The sequence below is a fragment of the Vicia villosa genome, linkage group LG7 (assembly GCF_029867415.1).
Source record: "Vicia villosa cultivar HV-30 ecotype Madison, WI linkage group LG7, Vvil1.0, whole genome shotgun sequence".
NCBI lineage: Eukaryota > Viridiplantae > Streptophyta > Magnoliopsida > Fabales > Fabaceae > Vicia > Vicia villosa.
In genome coordinates this window covers 50,800,520-50,823,484 of record NC_081186.1, presented here as the reverse complement: position 1 = coordinate 50,823,484, position 22,965 = coordinate 50,800,520, and positions in this window count along the sequence as shown.

Here is a 22,965-nt window from a genome sequence, read left to right as displayed (position 1 = left end):
AAAGACTTGAAAAGCACGAAAGATAAGAGACAAAATCCAAAGGCATCTCGTTGATAGTAGATTCTAAAAATGTTAATTCGCCAAAGGAAGATAAAAATTCCATGCTCCTCGTGAAAAGATTTGGTAAGTTCCTTGGTAATAATGATAAATCTTCTTATTATGCAAAAAGAAAGAAACATTTCAGGAAAATGGAGGCTTCCACTTCAACACAAGATGTCACATGTTATGATTGTGTTAAGCAAGGTCATATAAAGCCGGATTGTCCTAAACTCTCCAAGAATGGTGGTTTCAAAGGCAAAAAAGAATCTAAGAATAAAAAGGCCTATGTTGCATAGAAGGACAATACGATAAGTTCATCTTCCGATTTGGATAGTGACGAAAGTGCAAATCTAGCATTAATGACCTCACACCATTCCGATGATGAAGACAATGAGCAACTTGGGTACCTAACAAAACTTAATTTATTTTGTAAGTATCCTTGAAAAATATATCAAATCCATGGTATCTTGATAGTGGTTGTTCAAAGCATATGACGGGAGACATCAACAAATTTTCAAATCTAAAGCTTAAGGCCAAGAGTTATGTTACTTATGGAGATAAAAATAAAGGAAATATTCTTATTATAGGCAAAGTTGGTGCACCACCTTTCACATCCATTGAAGATGTTCTTTATGTTGAATGACTAAAGCACAATCTTCTTAGTATTAGTCAACTGTGTGACAAAGGCTTCAAGATCAAGTTTACTAAAGCTGAATGCTTGATAGAAGATGAAGTCACACATGAGGTTAAACTTAAAGCTAAAAGAGTTAGTAATATATTTATGATTTCCCTTGACAATTTATCTTTGAAGGTGAAATGTCTCATCGCGAACAATAATGATTCATGGCTTTGGCACAAAAGAATTGCTCATATTCATATGGCACACTTGAATAAACTAATCAAGCATAATCTTGTCATTGGATTGCCTAAGATAAAGTTTGTCAAAGATAGACTTTGTGATGCTTGTCAAAAAGGGAAACAAACAAAATCAACTTTCAAATCTAAGAATGTGGTGTCCACTACAAGGCCATTAAAATTGTTGCATATGGACTTATTTGGTCCATCAAGAACAAGAAGTCTCAGAGGTAGTGTATATGCTTTAGTTATTGTTGATGATTTCTCTAGATACACTTGGACATTCTTTTTAATGCAGAGTGATGCATTCAAGGCATTCATAAAATATGCAAAGCAATTTCAAAATGAGAAATCCCTAACAATTGCCTCATTCTTTTGAAGAATTTTACAGAGAACATGGAATATCTCATAATTTCTCAGCACCAAGGATTCCTCAAAAAAAATGGAGTGGTGGATAGAAAGAATAGGTCTCTTATGGAACTTGCAAGATGTCATACCCTAATTTTTGACCCCCCTGAGATGACATATCTTCAGGATTTTCATCAGGTCAAAGCAAGTACCCAGAGCAGTCACTTCTTCATCTGGCATTTAATCGAGGATGTTCAAAGACAAGAAAACTCAGGCAAAGGATCAATCAGTAGAAGGATTAGTCTCTAACATAATCATAGGACTCAAGAGCTTCATTTTTTCACCTATGATTGATTAGACACCCAGTCCTCTGAGTACAGATTTACTCAGGTCACCAGACTAGGGTTTTTGAGCCTATCAAGGACTAAAATCAGGGATCACCTTTGGGAAACCCTAAAAAGCCCCAGGGGATCATTCAAAGACATCAATCATCTTCAAATAGCTCATATGATAAGATCCACTGGACATCACACCTCAATTCAAAGTCTACAGTCATTATTTTCATATGGTCGACAATTAGGGTTTTTAACCTAATTCACCAGGATAGTTGACTTTTAATCAGAGGCATGGATCCAAAACTCAAGACATGATTCAAGAACCTCTACTACCTCAATATAACCCATTTACATCACTCATTTGAGGAGAAGATCTTGATTCTACACAAAAGTCCAAATTTTCACTTTATTAGGAAAAAGTCAACTGTACGGGTTCACCTTTGACTTTTAAGATTTTTGGTCAAACCATGACTTTCAAAGATCAATATCATCAATATATGGATATTAAAGTCATTTGACCAAAGAAATTCAAAGAGATTCACCAAGGAGCAAAAAGTCGGGAATTAGGGTTTTTGAGGGCATTGTGGGAACTCAAAATTTCACCTACACAACTAAAAAAACTTCCAACATGAAAGTTGTAGATCTTGAAAAATAAAACAACATCTTACATAGGAACTTTTTTCAAAAGATCAACCATTTAAGAGTTTTGGAATTTTGAAGCTTTAGGTTATAAAAACTTAGAAATTTTTCTAAGTGTTTTTAACCTAGTTTTCATCCAACTTTGGGCTCATTTTTCACAAATTTCCCAAATGATTCTGAAGGAACCATAAACTAATGATTTGAAGTAGATGTTTAGGGCTTTCCAAATTGTGTTCAACCTTCTCCAAATTCATTTTGAGCTAAGAGTTATGCTTGTTCAAAGTTGGCCTCATGAAGTGAAATTATAGGTCATGCCTCATTTTTGAACTTTGAAATTTTGTGCACATGACCTCATTTATGGATGATACACGACCCATACCACATCTGAAAACATGCCATGCATTCATTTTCACCATAGCATAAGAATTGAGGAAGATTCCCAAAACAAGAACATGTGATTATGTAATGATTACATTTGGGAATTTATGGCAAATTGATGAATCACCCAAGGAATCTTCTCACCAACCAATTAGAGCTCATTTCTGTCTCAGAATTGTCCCCTAAGATCAAGCAAAATCGAGGGCTAGGGGATTGATCAAATGGAATCAAAATTCTCATCATTGCATAAGAGATATTTGCAAACTTCCTTCATGGCCAAGAAAACCAAATCAACCTCACTAAGCAAGCTCACTCCTCTGCAACTATACTGAACCATTTGCCTATAAATAGGAGAGCATACCTCAGTAGAAAAACACACCAAAGCAACAGAATTCTTGCTTTCTCTTTTCTTTCTTCATACTTAGTTTTTTCAAAGGTCCTTTGGCAAGAAGACTTGGATTCTTCAAACCAAAGCTCTCTCTTTGAAAATAAGTATTCAAACACATTGAGGGAGGCATTTAGAGGTGATCCAAACCTCTGGAACACTTCTAGGTGTGGAGAATCATCATCTTCACCTCTCATTTGGAGCACTTGCAGTTGGAGGACCACAGAACAATTCAGGAGGTTCCAAGCAAGGTTAGGCATCCATGCATGTTCCTCAGATCATAGTGAAGCTGTTCAGATGGCTGCAGCTCATCTGTAACTCCAGATTCATCATCCCCCATGTTCACTTGAAGCTCAAATCGAAGGAGTCGAGTAGAGCAATTCAGAAGGTTTGAGGACACAATAAGCATCCAGTTAGCATCACTGAGTCCCAAGGAAGCTTTTGGGATCATTCATACAAGCCCAGGTGCTCTCTATCATCCTCACGACCTCCATTTTCAGAGGTAAGTTTCTGAACTCCATCTCTTTAATTTAAGCACTCTTTGTGATAAAGCTCGATTCTATCTTGTTCAGCATCATCAGAGGATTGAAAACCCTCTATCATCATTCATTTATCTTTCAGTATAGTCATTTAATTTGATTTTCAAATTTTAGGGTTCTTCACGTTTTTTAGTAAATTAGTTAGATGTAGTTAATATAAATTTGTGTCAGTTACATATTTAGAATCGTGAGTGAGTTTAGAACAAGTTTCATGTTTACACCTGGGCCATTGGTTGAGATTTGAGAGAATCAGAATTTCAAAAATGTTGGAGCTTGAGGTTGAAGACGAAGATGGAGGGTGGCGCCATTTTTCAAATCTCTGAACAGAGTTTATTTTATATTTAATGATATGTGTTTCATAAACGAATGAATAACTTGCCCCAGTGGTCACACATGCGCTCTTAGTCTGCATGCCCAAGGTCTGAGGTTCGAATCCCCCTCGCCTCAGACCTTTTGATTTTATTTTCTTTTTTGCTTCTATACACTTGAACACTATATGAATTGCATTGAAACCAGCTTACTATCACCACACGCGCGTTGGCTCAGTGGTGTTTGTTTTGAGTGTGTGACCTAGAGGGCGTGGGTTCAAATCCTCCAAGGGCCAAACTATTTTTTTAACACCCATTTTCTTTCATTTTTCTCACAAACTTCACACAATTAATTCACCTATCAAATTAAGTTATTTTCACTTCATTTTTCACACACTTATTATTTAATATATCTATTTTGTGAATAATCAAAAAAATCATAAAAAATATTATTTATTTCATGTATTTTTATTAGGTTTAAAATAGTATGTTTTTAAGTGTTTTCTTAAATACTTTAGATATATATACTCATTTTGTTTTAACCTAATTATTTTGTGGATAATTTTATGATAAAACCCTAATTGTTTAGGTCTTAATTAGGTAAATAGCTTTATCTTTACCTTAATTAAGTTGACTTTTGTCAATTTTCAAAATTGTTTTCGATCTCCGATTAAACAAGATGATTAAGGTTTTCAAACAACAAAAACTTACATCATTCCAATCTTCATTTTCACTGCTTCACAAACAGTAAATAACCTCTGGGCCTCTATTAGAGTGTAAGTCCCAACACCTTCTTCTCTTCTTAGCTTGCTTTCAAAACTGTATTTACAAAATCTCCTTTCTGTTTTCAAAACATTCTTCTGGTATTTGAAGGGCATTATTCCCGGTGAAACTCTTCAAACCATTAACTGTTTATCATATATATATTCAACTGTTATCCACCAATTACTGTTGAGGCTCTGTACATACTTCTTCAATGGCCTCCACTCCATCCAGGTTAGGCTTTACAAGCTTTCCATTTACAGTCTTTATTTAAATTACTGTCAAATATAAACTGTGCATATATTAGTTTAGAACTACGTTTGAGTGTAAACCCTAGGACAGTTAAACTATATATATATATATATATATATATATATATATATATATTATAGGAATATGGCCTAGGATTGAGAATGTCTTCCCGGTGAAGGCTCTTTCCTAATTAGAGATCTGTAGCTCAAACCCCCAAGATGAATTATTCCCGGTGAAACATCTTGGCAAAAACCTTAGAATCCAAAAAATAGGACACATCCACCCAAAGAGGAATTATTCCCGGTGAAACCTCTTACCCATTTGCTTAGAGCCAAAATAAGTTCAAAACTACATAGCTTTCTCTTGTGCTATAACAAGGACCCTCGATGACCCTCGATTAGCCTCCTCTTGGGCTTTGTACAAGGACCCACATGCTTCTTAAAAGCATTTCCAGCTTCCTCTTGAGCTTGTATACAAGGACCCATCAGGTTTCTTATAAACATAGGAACAGGTCTTTAGTCACCTTTTAACATACCCTGGCGAGTTTCTTCCAATTAAAACCAGACTTTAAACAAGCTAAGTTTGTCTCAATTTCACATTGAGTACACCTTTTGGAATGAGAGACATGGACAGTCTCTGTCACCCTTATCTTCATCAATCTTCCTTAGCAGAGTCTAGGATCCATGTTTGCTTATCCTCAGCAAGAGTCAGCCTTCATCTTGGGCTTTAAACAAGAAGTCTCCACTAGATAATCTTTCTGCCAATCATTTTAACAAAAACCCCTGGAAAGGGTTAGCCTCCACACATTCTTTCATTTTAACAAAAACCCCTGGAAAGGGTTAGCCTCCATTCATTCTTTCATTTTAATCAAAACCCCTGGAAAGGGTTAGCCTCCACACATTCTTTCATTTTAACAAAAACCCCTGGAAAGGGTTAGCCTCCATTCATTCTTTCATTTTAATCAAAACCCATGGAAAGGGTTAGCCTCCACACATTCTTTCATTTTAACAAAAACCCCTGGAAAGGGTTAGCCTCCAAAATCAGTCCTTCAAAAACCAAAGATTCATTCTCTTAGGAGATAATTTCCCCAAAAGAGTCAAAACCCCTGGAAAGGGTCAGCCTCCAAAAACATGACAAAGAATCAGTCTTTTAACAGACAATTTCTCCAGTTAAGTCAAAACCTCCAAAAAGAGTCAGCCTCAATTCTGGGCTTTGTACAGAACACCAAATAAAATCCATCAAATAAACATTCCCTCAAAAGAGTCAACCTCAATTATGGGCTTTGTACAGAATACCAAAAAAAACTCCTTAGTTTAATTTCTCCCCAGTAGAGTTATCATTTCAATAAGTCAATAAATCAATCAAAAAGCCTCAAGCTTGGGCCTCATGCAAGCCAGCTAAAGTCAAATCTTTTATACAATAGATCTTTTTACTACTCTACCACATTCAAACAAACAAACATTTCAACATTTCAATTTCAATTTCAATTTCAATCAAGTCTCCCATTAGGATTTTGAAAGGCATGAGCTGGCAGTAAAACCCAGACATGTGGTAACTTTCCCTAATTTGGACGAGCATCTTTCTTTCATTCAAGAGATACTAGCATACTTGCAAACATACAAGTAAGGTCACTCTCTTAATGAAATGAATCCAGTTATTCTGTCACTCTTTCAAAATGTTTGTGGTAGAATAGTACAAATACCTCTCTGTAAAGATGATTTCATGTCTCTTTACTGTAAACAGAGATTTAATTCAAAGCTTCAACCTTGAGCTTCAAGCAAGGCACCAAAAAAATAATTAATTTCCCTAGTTAGTTCCCCGAACTACATTAAGCTCTGACTTCCACTAGGGATATGTAGGCATGAGGTTCACAAGGAATCTCAGCGAGCTAATAAAATACCAAAAATAGTCAGTCTGTCTGTCTGTCTTTCTTTTATTCAATTCAATTTCTTCTCCTAATACAAAGGAGAAACTTTCCCAATAATCATTAGCAGCACAAACACATTTAGACACAGAGAAGGTTCCTGTAGAGTACTACAGATATGTAGGGTGTTTAAACACTTCCCTATGTATAACCGACCTCCCGGACTCCAGAATTTCTAGTCTAGGTGAAATCCCCACACTTAGCAAACTCCTAGGGTTTAGTTGAGATCTTTTTTCCCCTTTCCTACTCGTAGGACAAATAAGAAAGTTTGTGTGATATTGTAGGAAGAACTGAAATAAAATTCATCCCACCACGGGCGCATTCTCTTTCCAAATTTCGCGTGAAGGGTCTAGCGTGCCGTCCTCCCAAGTGAAACGGGGAGGTAAAAAAAACGACAACCACAGAAAAATGGCGACTCTGCTGGGGATATAAGTGTTAAAAACCTTGGTTTTTCATCCAAGCCAATGGTTGACCTGTTGCTGGTCCAGCCCCAATGAGGAATTAGGGATGCCAAATTCCCCCTCAAACAAGAGAGGTCCTGCCTAACCTCTGTGTCATATCATGTGTTTGCTGCATTTATATTTGTTTATTTTGTTTATTCTGTATCGGGAAAGGGCTTGATTCCCCCTTGTGGTGAGAAATCCTATACCCGGATTTGAGTGCAACATAAGATAGGATGGAGGATGTCTTCCCGGTGAAGACCCTCTAATCTTGGTTTCCAAGTCTACTCTTGGGATTTGCCTGGCTGGTTGTGATTAACTGCGCCACTGCATTCCGAGACTGATTTGTACCAGGAGGACCTAGAAACACATTAACCCCACTTAAAGCCTTTTTTAGGATGTAGAGCGGTGATTACGAAAGTAATTGTCACGCAGATACTACACTCAGAGAAAACTCTCTTATAGATACCAATCAACGTATCTTTAAGGTTGAGCAAAAACTCTGAAACCCCTAGAACCCGTTCTACAGGTACAAAAAATCCTTATCCTTAGTTTACCATTGGGGCGAGGTTTGCGTTTTGACTTCATGACCACTATACCCTTCAACGCCATGTTTGTTTAAAACTCTTGTGTGTGCATTCATGCATTCATGCATCATTCATTAATAATTAAAACAAAAAAAGTCTTTTTCGAGTCATTTTTCAAGGAAACTAAATAACGAACGTTTTGAACTTCAGAAAGAGAGAAACGGAGAAAGGACTTAAGGATCTATACCATGGATTATGGAAGAAAGAGAGCTAAGAAATACACCTTCAAGATTCCCCAGGTCGAGGAACTGGGAAAGCTCAGAAAACTGGTGGTCAACCCCCTGGCTTTCAAGGAGAAGTATGGAAAACTTCTGCCTTTGCTCAATACCAACATGGTGGATGGGATCCTTCCCACCTTGGTACAGTTTTACGATCTAACGTATCACTGCTTCACCTTTCCAGATTATCAGCTCATGCCTACGTTGGAGGAGTACTCTCGTCTGATTGGAATACCCTTGTACGCGCAAGATCCGTACTCCGGTTTGGAAAAGAATCCTGATGACATTATCATTGCTGCAACTACTCCTTTGAACGTAGTCGACATCAGAACTCATATGGTGAGTAGAGGAGGAATTCAAGGATTGCCCTCTAAATTCTTGTTTGATCAAGCTCGGTACTTCGTCAGCATCCAAATTTCGCGTGAAGGATCTAGCGTGCCGTCCTCCCAAGTGAAACGGGGAGGTAAAAAAAACGACAACCACACAAGAATAATGCTTAGCGATACAAATCTTCCTAAGTACTTTTGGGCAGATCCAGTAAGCACGACATATTTTGTAAGTAGTATATTTAATATTCGACCTATTTTAAAGAAGACTTCATATGAACTCTTCAAAGGAAGGAAATCAAGCATTGCTTACTTTCAGACTTTTGGATGTAAGTGCTTTGTCTTAAACAATGATAAAGACAATCTTGGTAAGTTTGATGAAAAATCGGATGAAGGTATTTTTCTTGGTTATTCTCTCTATAGTAAAGTTTATAACACCCTAATTGCTCAATTATTTAAATAGATACATAACACATTATGCGGATGAACCAAAAAAAACTTCATAATTCTCAACTTCCCATGTTATTTCGCATAGGAAAAGAATCACATAATGTTATCAAAATAATTTGCACCCAGCATAAGAAATATTTATTCATATAATACTGAGTTCTTAAGACTCTAAACAATCATCATAGGAAACAAAAGTAACTAAGCGTTCATCCCCCCGGTGTTACGTATCAGAGCATAACCCAACTCGACATAAGCAACAGGAAGATCAACATTTTCCAAGCTACTCAAAAAGCGCACTAATCTCCTATACCTGCACGTTACCCACGTGGAGGCAACATTCAAACAGAAGGGGTGAGATATCTCAACAATATAAAAGAATGTATAATAGTAAGCATATAGTAATATGATCATGCATAGTCATACATTTCGCATCTCACGCATCCACACCATTCCAAATAATCATCATAAAATTCACACATCAATCACACAACTTATTTATCAAGTTAACAACAATAATGCAATGCAATGAGACCGACTCACAAACTCAATGCATGTGGTACCAACAGGGGATAAGCCCTCTCCAAAATGCCAGATAATGGACAATAACAAGACATAAGCCTTCACCAACAGGGCATAAGCCCTCAACCAGCAACAAGACATAAGCCTTCAACTATGAATGCATGCAACATTAACAATGCAGCAACGAATTTATACACTTCCAGAGTGTAATCCCTCAACATTATCTTCTTCCATTTTAGGCCAACAACAACAACATCATTGCAGTATATTCTGCAATTTATAGGATCATCATCCCAGCAACATCATCTTCAAAAACAATATTCTTCGCATCAAATCATCATTATAATCATCGTCACAAAATACATACATATATATATATATATATGTGTGTGTGTGTGTGTGTGTGTGTGTGTGTGTGTGTGTGTGTGTGTGTGTGTGTGTGTGTGTGTGTGTAAACATCATAGTATCACAACTCACCAAGCATGTTATCAACTCATCATGTTATATTCCATGACAATAACACAATACATTATTACAGTAATACAACATCATCACACATAACGACATACACACATCTCAACATAACAAACAAAACCTCGCATGTAAGAGCATCGAACACCACTAAATAATTACCTAATGTATTTGAAATTATTTTTATTGATTATAAGGTACTTTTAGCTTCACGTAGGTTCAAACGGCGTGTCAAACAAACACCCGAGTAAAGAGTCATACAATTTTGAAGTTCTACAAAAATACAAACACCGACATCATACACTGACACCACAAAACCTCATTACACACTTACTAATTTTATTTTCAGAATCTGAAACCATTTTTATTTAAAAGAATATCGGGTTAGCTTTCTAACGCTTCGAACAGGGACCCAAACGGAGTAACGGTTTGAGAGTTATGAATTTTTCAAGTTTTCGAAAATCTGTCCGAACAGCGGTAACCGGTTACCGTCTGAGTCGTAACCGGTTACACCCTGTTTAATCACCCAGAAACGCTATTTTTCGAGCTGTAACCGGTTACCATTGTACCAAAGTAAAAAAAATCATATTTTCATGCTACAAAACTCAATCTCATTCACCCAAAAACCCCCAAATTTGCACCAAAAATCATATTTCAAAATTCCATCAATTACCTACACATATCATACGATATTTTTACACACTTTACACAAACAATTACACCAATTCAACCACAAATGTGTCAACAATTCATCATTTAGGTTTACATACAAGAACAACAATCTCATGGATAAATTCATACAACCAAGGCAATCAAACCCCAAATACAAACCATTATACAATCCCTTAGAAAGTCAGAACCTCACCTTACCTGAGATTGACGGTTCCTAAACCTTAGCGATTGAATCTTCAAGCCCTAGCCTCTTTTCACTTCCTCACTTCTCTGTTTCTCTTCTCTCCGAGCAATCATCCAAAATTTTACGATTCTCTTTCTCTCTTCTCCTTTTTTACTAAGATAGCTCTTAGACCCCTAATATGATATTCCTCATTTACCCTTACTAATCCTCATTATTCTTAATTTCTAAAAATTATTTAAATTATAGTAATTCTCAACTAAATTATTTAAATAAACAATTACTTCTAATTATCATATAATTTCACCACTACCCCACAACATCTTGTCACAACACACATTATTCCACAAAATCACATATATTCACCAATAATGCCTAATTAATCAATTAAATAATTAATTATAATTTTTGGGGTGTTACAACTCTCCCCCACTTAGAATATTTTCGTCCTCGAAAATTTACGTGACGTAAACAACTCTAGATACCACCCTCGCATCCTACTCTTCAACCTCTAGGTTACGTTTGGCAACACATTGATTACCACTCAACCAGATATAATGATAACACAACAACGATTCAACCAAATACACATGATAATCATCCATCATTTTCGCGACATAACAACTAACAAACATAGCAACCACATAACAACATTTCAATATAGCAACAACATAATCATCATCAATATAACACGTTTATATTTGGACATGTAACATCATTAGTACATCATCACAATATCATAAAAACATTATCAACAACAAAAACATACACATAATGATACTCCCATATCTATGCACGTCGATCGTCAACAAGACAACAACAACATCATTTACATCGTCATATCATCCTCATAGCAACATTAACATACAACATAATCAAGCTTCGACATAACATATAGTATTACTCATTATTCCCAATAGTTAACTACCAACCAACAACATCATCACAACTGCAACAACAAATTCATTATGACATCACCAAGCATCAATTCAATATCAACATATATTATGCAATCACAACAATTCACAATGAACACCTTTAAAGTTAGGTATCACACCACCCAACCTTACAATAATAGAACATCATGATATCAACAATTCATCAATCGAACATGCAAATCAATACATCTATTGACATGGAAACAACACGAATAATATATAAACCTTTCGCCTATCACCTCCAGTATGAAATGTCCAATTGTTGCACCAGTCTCATAGGCTCCTAATGTTTAACCCTTGACTCCTAATAAGTCACACCACATAACAAACTGTGCCACATCACACTTCAGTTGCGCCACTCTTATCATCCACCTCAAGTCACTGCCGTCAATTTAATTTCCATCAGTTACGAGACCTACAAGTCTCACATCTAACTTCTGAATCTCTTTAATATCCATCAGACAATCATTGTTCACCTATGATATCCTCAACCTCCCACTCTGCCGCGTTAGCTCCCATACCCACTCAAGTCTCCATACTATTCAATAAGTCCCAATTCTTTCATAGTCTTTTTTCATTAGGTTCACAAGAAATGGTGAGCGACTATCCTCCCAATATAACGTTGAACAACTTACACACCATCAAGTTGGCAAGACAAGTCCATGTCATTCAACACAATCTCGTCTACTATCAACAAGAGATTAAGGGTGATCATTTCCTCAATTTGTCAATAGGTAGCCGATAATCACGATGAGGAATAAACCATCATTAATAAGTTGTAATAGTGTTTATTTTGAACTTTTACTCAAAGTCACCTAACACACCATGGTCCAATAATATTCATTGTGGTTTACATATGCCTCCACAAGACTATATCTTCAAGATGCATGTTTGGACATGAAGTTTGTCTCTCAAATTGAACCTTCCAAAGTTAATGAAGCCTTAGGAGACGACCAATGGATAATTGCTATGCAAGAATAGTTAAATAATTTCAAAAGGAATCAAGTTTGGGAACTTGTTCCTAGATCAAGTAATAAACACATCATAGGTACCAAATGGGTGTTTAAGAACAAGCTTGATGAGAATAGTATAATTGTTCGAAATAAATGAAGTTTGGTGGCTCAAGGTTATAATCAAGATGAACGAATATATTTTGAAGATACTTTCGCTCTGGTAACAAGGTTAGAAGTTATTCGTCTTTTACTTGCTTATGCTTGTTCATTAAATTTTTAGCTTTTTCAAAGGTAAGTCAAGAGTGATTTCTTGAATGGATACATGAATGAAGAAGTCTATGTCAAACAACCCCTAGGATTTGATGACTTCAAGAATCCCTCACATGTCTTCAAGTTAAAAAAGGCTCTTTATGGCTTAAAGCAAGCACCGAGCGCGTGGTATGATCTTCTTAGAAATTTTCTTTGTGAAAAAAGATTTGAGAAAGGTAAAGTGGATAAGACTTTGTTAATTTAGAATATCAAAGGTAACACTTTATTAGTTCAAGTCTACGTTGACGACATCATTTTTGGTTTAACAAACAAAGATATATGTGAAGAATTTTCATTGATGATGCAATGAGAATTTAAGATGTCTATGATGGTTAAGATGAACTATTTTCTTAGACTACAAATTAAGCAATTAAAGTATGAAATCTTCATCAACCAATCTAAATATTGCAAAAAGTTGTTGAAAAGATTTGATATGGACAATTGTAAGGAAATGGCTACTCACATGGGTTTCGGACCATATATAGATCAAGATGAACCCGATGTTTCTATTGATATTACTAAATATCGAGGTATGATTTGTTCATTATTATATTTGACGGCAAGCCTTCCTAACATAATGTTTAGTGTTTGTTTGTGTGCCCGCTATCAAGCAAATCCGAAGGAATCTCATCTCATGGCGGTAAAAAGGATCATGAAGTATCTTAAAGGAACAACGAATGTCAATTTATGGTATCCAAAAGTTAGTATTTTCAATTTAATTGGTTATTCTGACGCGAATTATGAAGGGTCTAAAACTCATAGAAAGAGCACTAGTGGTACATGTCACATTCTTGCAATTTAATTTAGGTGTTTTTTTTAATTTACCGCATTAAATAATACCTCTAAAATTAAGAGCTTTTAATGCTATTGTGTTATTTTATGCATCTATTTAACCCCTGGCTTAACTAGATTAGACACTAAATACAAGAGTGAGATTGATTTACTCTGAGTGAAATACCAACCAAAATCACTATGTCTTAACTTTTTTGTCTAACTCTTCAACTGTTTATTACGGCTTTTCTAATTCAAAATACATACGTGAATAATTATGTCTCCTCTCTTTTAACCTATTTACATTTTTCCGTGTCCATCTACATATATAATAAAATTGAAAATTTGATTTTATAGTGTTCCTTAATTCATACTAATATATTTTCTTTTCCTTTATAATAAAATCCATAATAGGCTGGTGGAGAAGGATCACTTCGTCCTGAAGGTACTATTTCGAACTAGTGTTTCCTATAATTTTTTTTTGTAATTATAGGAAATGGATGGGAAGAAAATTAATTTCATTTACTATTATTAATCACAATTCAAATGTTAATTTTACTCAGATTCTAAAGTTGTATGTGACGTTCGTTGTTAAGCAACTCAATATTTGAAGGCGTGTGTAACATACTACAACCTATATTGTACAAAGTGTTTGTGTGTCCCATCTGGAACATATGGAAACAAGGAAGAATGTCCATGTTATAATAACTGGAAAACTCATGAAGGAGGACCCAAGTGCCCTTAAAGTTTTTTTCATATTTAAACTATTAGTCATGATGCCTAGATCCTAGTTAATGCATTTATGGTTTACTTGTTTATTAATAAAACTTGTATTTCCATTGCTATGTAATTCATAAGCTTTTACACTATGGAATCAAAAAGCTCATTCCATATGAAGACATGGTGTTCTGGACTGGGCCAAGATTCAGCCCAGTCTACTTTCGGCCTAATTGGACTCAGCGGCCGAGATCCTCCCTAAGCCCATGAGGAGCAAACGGTGCTCGGCCCCTTGAAGACTCAACCATATTGAAGCACTGTGGCCTATGCTCGGCATGAAGTGCTCCCCGCGAGCACCCCACCTGACGAGGACCGACCTCCTCACTTAGACCCAAGCATATCAAGCGCGCTCCCCGCGAGCACCTTCTACGACGAGGACCATTCTCCTCGTGATCCTATGCCGAGGACCCTCGTCCTCGTAGGGTTCCTTCACATCCAACCCCCCGAGTAATACGGAGTCCACGTAGTCCCTAAAAGACCGCATCTCCCTTAAACTTCGGAGTGGTTGACCAGGACGAAGAGCACTCACGCACCTTGTTAGGAGTGAATTATTAGTATTTTCATGTGTTAAAATAACTACCGTTTGATCTAAAGTCGAGCTTATTGTATGATTTTTAGTGATTTTATGGTTAGAATCGAACTCTAGAAGTTTGATGCTAATTGTAGAGCAAATTGAATCACTTTGGGTGTTATTTGTGCAGGTATTAAGGCTGGAAGGTAAGGACGAGGAAACATGAAGGCGTAAGGACATTGGAGACGCAAAATCACAAAGAAGTGGGATAAAGCAGAGGCCGAGCCGCAGCAAAACTGGGCGAGACGCGCCAAACCTTCAGGTCCCAGTTCGCGCCTCGCTAACCCGTGCCACGCCGCGGGAGCTTCGTAAAAAGAAACTTTGTTATAAAAAGAAGCCCTAATCCTCATAAGTGAGAGATATTTGGTGAGCGAAATTCAGAGAGCATTCATATTCCAGAGCTGAAAACAACATTCAACGGAGAATTCAACATCAATCGAAGACATTCCGTTGATAAAGATGAATCCATCTATGAAGTTTTGTGTGTTCTTCATGACTATGGAGAGCTAAACCCCATTGTGTTGAGTTTAAGGTATTAGTTAACCTATGAAGATGCAATAACTTTGATTAATTCCTGTGAACAATTGTTTAAGTTTTATTATCAATAAAGAACCTTGTTTTTATTTTATATCATTGTTGAACTATCAATCGAGAGATAGGGTTCATACTTTTTCCCTAGGTTTTTATATTGATTTGTTCTTAATTCGCAGAGATGGGATTATGAATAAGTTTTCGTAAATCATTGTGTTTAAATTCCCTTTATCCTTATTGTTATTCTGAGAGATCGAATATCGTACCGGTAGAGGTGGTTCTAATTGATCTTAGACATGAGGTCAGTTTTGGGGATGAATGAAGATAATAACTTATATAATGGTTCACTTGTGGATTAATTGATCAATTGCATACGAATAGGTTTATGAACCCTAGAACTCAACATACTTATCACCATTGTTATTCATTCTTTAAGCTTTCAGTCAATTAATTATTGCTTTCTTATATGCACTTTTAGACTAAATAATCAAAACCAATGCTTTTTTACTACTCAATATAATTCGACTATAGAATGGCAGTAATATTGACTCAGTCTCTGTGGATACGATATATTAGAAAATATTTACCCAAAATACTTTCAACAAATTGGCGTCGTTGCCGGGGACTCTGTCAATATTGCACACATTACAATAGCTTTTATTTTGAGTTTACTTTCATTAATCTAGTTGTTTCACGTGTTTGTTAGTTTTTGCAGAATTAGTGTATGCGCAACAAGGTTTCCAGCGTTCAACTTCTTTTTGATCCCGAGATCGAAAGGACCGCTAGGAGATTGAATAGCAAAACACGAAGAATGGCAAACATAGCAAAGGCAAGAGACAACACAACTGCAACTTCGTCACAATCATTAGAAACCATTGATGAGTCATCTGACGGACTTTACTTTCACGAACTATTTGAAGAAGAGCAAGAAGCCATCATACAACACACTGTTGTAAACATGGCCGCCACAGCTCCATGCACAAATAGTCCTCGCCTTAATCCACAATTCGCGAGGACTGCCGCCAACGGGCGGACATCTGAATTGAAGACCGGTATTCTACAGCTTATTTGTGCAAGTCCTTTCGCCGGATTGGACCATGAAGACCCATACACGCATCTTACTCGATTTTATGAGTTAGCAGGTACTACAGGTGTAGCTCAAGCGGATGAAGAGACGTTGTTCAAAAGGTTGTTCCCACATTCCTTGCTATCGAAGGCTAAAGATTGGTATCTAGATCAACCCGAAGCAGTAATGACTGATTGGAATACTTTGGAAGAAAAATTCTTGGAACGGTTTTACTCTCAAAACCGATTCTTTGATGCAAAAACAGCAATTGCGGTATTCTCTCAAGGTAGTAATGAATCACTGAATGAAGCTTGGGAAAGATATAAAGCTATGCTGAGGAAATGCAAGGGACACGGTTTTGCAGAAGTTGATCAAATTCACATGTTCCGCAATGGTCTCACACCCACAAACAAGACACTTTTGGATGCCACAGCTGGTGACTCACTAATGTCCAAAACACCTGTTGAAGCGATTCAAATAATTGAGCGAATGGCTCTAAATGACCGTCAGGGAAATCATGATCGAACTGTCAGAGATAAGAAACCTGGATTGTTAGAGCTAACTAATAGTGATGCTCTGTTAGATCAAAACAAATTGCTAACTTCACAAGTGGAGCTTTTGACACAACAAATGTCCAAACTACCACAACAAATTAAAGAGCTAAATGGAGTTTCAAATTCCTACCAAGTTGCTAAGTGTGAGTTATGCAAGGGAGATCATCAAATAGGATTTTACCCACCAGTCTTGGAAGAAGAAGTGAATTACATGAACAACAACCATGGACAAAGGCAGAATCAATATCCGAATCATCCGCCGTATCAATAGGGTTATCCACCAAGGAATAACAATCAAAGTTATCAACAAAGACCTAACAATCAGGGATATCAACAGCAAACATTTCATCCTTACACTCAACCACCACCACAACAACAAGGAGGACCGTCTAAGTTGGAAGAAACTATGACGCAATTCATGCAGATGTCAATGACAAACAAGAAAAACCAGGATGCAGCAAGTAAAAATTTGGAAACTCAAGTGGGACAACTTGCTAAACAAATTGCGGCTAATCATTCGAATGCAACATTCTCCGCCAACACTCAAGAGAATCCAAAAGAGCATTGCAAAGCAGTGGTAACTAGAACTGGTCAGAAAGGCGGTAATGAGGAAGTTGAAAACAATGATGTTGAGAAGGAAGATGATGATAATGCTGCGGAAGACGAGGAGAATGAAATTGTTGTAAGCGAGATGAATAAAGAGGAGGAAAAAAATCATTATCGCGGTGCGCTGTCAAACCGGCGAGGGGCGCTGGCGACGAGATGGCAAACAATGTGATACCAAGTCAACACCTCCCGTATCCACATGCACCATCAAAGAAAGATAATGCTAGGCAGTATGCAAGGTTTATGGAAATCTTCAAGCAATTACAAATCAATATTCCATTCTCCGAAGCCATTGCTCAAATGTCAAAGTACGCAAAATTCATGAAGGATATCTTGACAAAGAATAAGAGACCAGAAGAAGAAGAAGTTGTTGTTCTTGATGCGCAGTGTAGCGCTATAGTGTCCTGTCTCCCTCAAAAAGCAAGAGACCCCAGACGAGTTACATTACTAGTCACAATTGGTAATCTGCACATTGGGAATGGATTGATAGATCTAGGATCAAGCATCAATCTAATTCCTCTATCAATAGTGAAGCGGTTGGGAAATATTGAGATGAAGTCAACAAGAATGACCTTACAACTTGCAGATAAATCCACCACTCTTCCTTACGGGGTCGCACAAGACATGTTAGTAAAGGTAGACAAATTTTTGTTTCCGGTAGACTTCGTTGTGATTGATATCGAAGAAGATAAAGAATCACCAATTATTCTTGGAAGGCCATTCATGAAAACAGCCCGGATGATGATAGATATTGACGATGGTATCATGAAACTAAGAGTCCAAGATGAAGAGGTATGCTTTAATCTGTTCGACGCCATGAAACAACCTAAGGATAAAAGCGATTGTTTCCGCCTAGATGTCACCGAAGAGGTAGCCATAGAAGTAGCCAGTGAGATCCATCTTTCTAGCCCTTTAGAAAGATCCCTTGCTGATTCGTTTAATGTGCTAACTCAAGAGGAAGAAAAAGAAATCGAAGTATTCTTGCAGGAGCTAGAAAAGGGAGGAAACATGAATGTTAAGAATGAGATAGTGGAAACATTAGACCCACCAAACGAAGTGCAGGAGACAAAGATGGAACTAAAGCTACTCCCAACTCATCTGAAATATGTCTTTTTAGATAAAAAGGGAAAGAAACCAGTAGTTATTAGTTCAAAGCTGACCACACAAGAAGAAGAAAAAATACTAAAAATTTTAGAAAAGAATAAAGCTGCAATTGGATGGGTCTTGGCCGATTTAAAAGGTATAAGTCCGGCATATTGTATGCACAAAATCATGTTGGAAGAAGAATTCAAACCGGTAGCTCAACCGCAAAGAAGATTAAATCCAACCATGAAGGAAGTAGTAAGAAAAGAGGTAGCCAAACTCCTGGAAGCCGTGATGATTTACCCAATTTCAGATAGCGCATGGGTGAGTCCAGTACAAGTAGTGCCAAAGAAATGAGGAATGACGGTCATTAGTAATGAGAAGAATGAACTAATACCAACAAGAACTGTCACTAGTGTTGCACCCCAAAATTTGCCCATCTGATTTTTCTACTAACTGGCTTATTGTTTTTAACTTCACTTGCATTTTAGGTCATTTGCACATCATGCATTCATTAAGAATAATGTTGGTTCATTAAATTAGTGGCGGTGGATTAAAGGCATCGACTGGATCAGGGTTTATCTCCCTATGAGTGCGTCCATCAGAGTTTCTATTGAGATCATATGGATTAAGTATATCAATATTCATTTATTAATCAAGAAAATTTTTCTTGTGGAATATGGACACATTTATTCGGTGCACTGCTTGGATTATTAGATACAAAGCAGTATAGTAGATTTGGGCTTCTCATTATCATTTAAAGAGTTATTTATCTCATTAGTTGGGATACCGTTCATTTACTTCGGTTTACAATGTTTAGAATTTATGTGGAGTTCTCTCAAATTCTTATTGGTCATTAGTTTCAAATGCAGCAAGTAAAGTATTGGCGAGAGATTGAATCTTTCAAATCAGAAGTATTGGAGGAAAGAATTTCCAAATTGTTGTTGAAAAGGAAGAAAAGTAAAACCTATTTATACTACAATCCAAGCGTTTAATCACCCAAGTCCAACATTCATTCAAGTTCAAATTCAGTTTCTAAAAGTACAGATCCATGTCACTTACAAATTATGTCCATCATTTGTTACATATACAGAAATCTACAATTCAAATCTACAATTCAAACTATATGTCAATCCAAATTCCACCATCCAAATGCTTCAAATACCATTCAACATCCTTCATAATTTAAACTACATAATTCAAGAGTCCATCTCAAGCTTCTTCATGTTCAAATAAAACGGCAGCCATAACAGCTCTGCACACATCCTGCTTCAACAATTCAAACAGCCGGTAATTCATAACAGTCCCTCAATCCGAAGGCTAAACTCGAACCATACGACTCAGCCTGCACCAATAAAAAGAAAAGAACATTCAGAATCAGCTTTCAAAACCTATTCACATTCAAGTGCAACATCCATAATCTATTCAAAATACAAAAAAGGGAGGGGAAGCTATTGTAAATACAGCAGAGTTGCAGCCTTACATTCATCGACATCACACCTGCTATCATATTCAAATGCCAACCAAATGAAACCCACAACAATTATACATTAACCACATACCATGTAATCTATTTTCCAATTTCTAACTCACTTCAGTTACCCTCAAAACCTCATATATACACTAAACAAAACCAGTCCCTGCACTATAACTCAGCCCATTTAACCTATAACAGTTAACTGTCATAACTACCTCCTAACCACTTTTCAGACCAATAACCAACTCTAACCGAATTCATAACAAATTTATAACTTCCCTAACTTCTAACCTATAACAGATTTCCTAACCATAGCCTAACAGAATAACTAACAATAACAGAATTTTTTCACTAACCGATTCGGTTATAAACTTAACAGAATCTATAACAGAAAGAGGAGCATCAGAAAATCAGAGGAACACACCTATATATATGAGGCCCTCTTCATCATTCAGCTCCCCATTTTTTCTTTCTTCATCTCAACGATTCACTCTCTTGATTCCCTCACCATCTTCATCCATCTTCACCATTCTGATTCCTCCATCTTCATATCTCACTTTCAATATCTCTCTGAACCTTCACAACTCACCTTCATCACTGCTCCTCTCGATTCCTTCTGCAACCCAGCCATTTCTTCACACATCCACCACAGAACCACCACAAACAATCTTCAACATTTCATCATCTTCTCAATCACTCTCAAGTTTCTCTTTGATTCACCCTTCATTCTTCTTCGCATATTCAGAATCAAGAAGCTTTTTTCAATCTCGTTTCAACCTCCATCTTCAATCTGCAACACACTCCATTCTCCTGCACTTCTGAATCTCCACCATTGCATCAGCCTCAGCTCTCCATTCAATACGCTTCAATCATTATCACACTGCAGCACATCACGCACGCAACATCATCACCAGATTCAGAGAAAGCCGAAAAAGAGCAAGATGAAGAGGAAGCCGAAGAATCTAAAAAACTAAGAGTAGAAGTTACCTGAAGAACTTCTCTGCCTCAAATTGCGCCAATCGCTCTCTGGTAGTATCAATCTTTAATCTCCGTTCGCAGAATCAGTGGGACAGAAATCAAGAATGAGAAACGGGAGGGAGAAACGCTCTTAGTCCAGTTCGTAGCGGCGTCGTTCACGGTGAAGGATCGCCGGAAATCGCCATTTGTGAGGAGAGAGGCGAGAACGCGAGTGAGACGAGAGAGTGAAAAAGAAGTAGAAACGGCGCAACGAGGTTACCCTAAGTCCCAATTCTATTTTTCTTTTTTATTAAATTATTTTATTCTTTATGAAATAACTGGATCATAACAAAAACAGCTCCTGGGCTCATGCTTTTGGGCCCTGCGCCACCTTTGGATTTTCATCATCCCTAATTCACTGTTCACCCCCCTGTTTATATCTTTTATTTAGGTTTAATTAGTTTTTTTACCAATTTCTTTTAGGTGATAAAATACTATTTTCTCCTACTAATTTTAGACTTTAATACAATTTTAGACATATAAAAATAATCACTAAAAAAGATATTAGTTTTAGGCTAATTTCCTTTTAATTCTTTATGCTTAATTCGAATTCTTTTTCTCATGTAAAATTCTCATAAGAATAGTATCTTTTAATTTATTTTCGCACCATATTTTAAATCATTTGTTTTCATGTTTTGTGCTATATTTTCAAGTCATTCTTTTAGCCAATTTTTGTACCAATTTTGTATCATGCTTACTTGTGATTTTTGCTTGTAATTTTTGCTTGTAACTTCACTTGTTTGTTCCTTTAGATTTAGGACCTATAATCTCCATAACCTTTAGGTTAGTCTTTTCCCTTAAAATCCTAACAATTAGGTATAATCATGACATTAGGCTAGTTATTCATTTTAGGCTAGTTTTCTCCTTTTCCTTTTCAACTTTAAAACATTTAATAAAGGAAGATGCGAATCACATTAAGAAAGTGATAGAGAAATGAGTGGGATTCATTCCCTAATCTGTTTCTCAATCACTTAGTGGCATAGAAATGAATGGGATTCATTCCCTAATCTGTTTCTCTGTCACTACTTAATGGGAGAGAAATGAGTGGGATTCATTCCCTAATCTGTTTCTCGAACATTGATTAATGGGATAGAAATGAGTGGGATTCATTCCCTAATCTGTTTCTTGAACATTACATAATGGGATAGAAGTGAGTGGGATTCATTCCCTAATCTGCTTCTCGATCATTATACATTTTATGTGATTCGAATCGCAAAGTAAATTCCCTTAAAAAACACTCAACCAAAAACATTTAAAACACTTAATAAAGGCTCAGACCTAAACAAAGTAATGAAGTGGTGTGAAACCTTGTATTGGGTTTTGTTCATCATGAAGTTACATAAAAAACACAAACCAATCTTCTCTCTTCTTTCTCTTGCCTCCGAGGCATTCTTTCTCTTGCCTTCAGGGCATTCTTTCTCCTAATCGGACACGTTATTTCCGCTCCATTCCCAGCTTAAGACTCCAGAGGTCGAGCAGCGGAGTGCGAATGTAACTGTTCAACTAAAAAACACAAAAACAAACAAAAACTAAAGAGCCGAACTACGGCGCTCTGATTCCTGAAAAGGATACGTAGGCATTAGGTCGCGGGGCCTAAGCGAGCACAACTATTTATAAACCTTATTTTCCCCGTGTTTCTTCTTTCATTTGCATGCATTCCCTTAGTAATTAAGCTTTAGATTTA